A 688-nucleotide genomic window follows, 5' to 3' on the forward strand; every position below is an offset into this window, starting at 1 on the left:
ATGTCACCACGAGTTTCTTTACATGTAAGTGAAGCTCGTGGTTACGAACGAAATTAAAAGTAAAATGATTTAATTGAAAATTAAGTTATAGTAGTTACTTAAATGTAATGAACGTGTACATTAAATTTATGAGATTTAATGTATTATTAATAAAATTTTATGAAAAGTACACTAAATTTTATAAATTTTCATGAAAAATATATTAAATTTTACGTACAGTTCGCGCAATTATATGCCTTCCAACCCTATGACATCATGTTGAGGCATCGCGTTTATCTTCTTAGTCGTTTATATGACCGTAATCGAACGAACCGGACCAGCTTATAAAAATTGGAAAATCTCGCGTGTTTCGGCTATGAACGTAGAAATAACACGAGAAGATAACACGCAATGCCAAACACAGGATTGGCAGGCATTTTTATTATGTACACAAATATATTTTTTAGTTGCAAATACAGTTAAATGTAATGCAACGTCATGAAATAAGTTCAAATTGTGTAACTGAAAATTAAATTAAATTTAAGAACAAAATTTCTAACAGTGTAATTTGAACTCCATGAACTGTGGTTTAACTCCATTGTTTTAAGCAACAGTATAAATTACCGAGATGTAGGTACTGTGTAGGAGCGCAATGGCGACTCGAGTTAGATTAATTTGACGCTATAAATTGAACAGCGTGCTTAGTAAT

At 31.0% G+C, this 688-nt stretch overlaps 1 protein-coding gene across 2 annotated transcripts in view; it reads left to right on the forward strand.

The window, feature by feature from the left end:
- Positions 1 to 688, forward strand: part of LOC108750207 (colorectal mutant cancer protein) — an 81,084-nt gene that overhangs the window by 2,200 nt on the left and 78,196 nt on the right. The window lies entirely within an intron of this gene.

The sequence above is a fragment of the Trachymyrmex septentrionalis genome, unplaced genomic scaffold, assembly GCF_001594115.1.
Source record: "Trachymyrmex septentrionalis isolate Tsep2-gDNA-1 unplaced genomic scaffold, Tsep1.0 scaffold331, whole genome shotgun sequence".
In the NCBI taxonomy this organism is placed as follows: Eukaryota; Metazoa; Arthropoda; class Insecta; order Hymenoptera; family Formicidae; genus Trachymyrmex; species Trachymyrmex septentrionalis.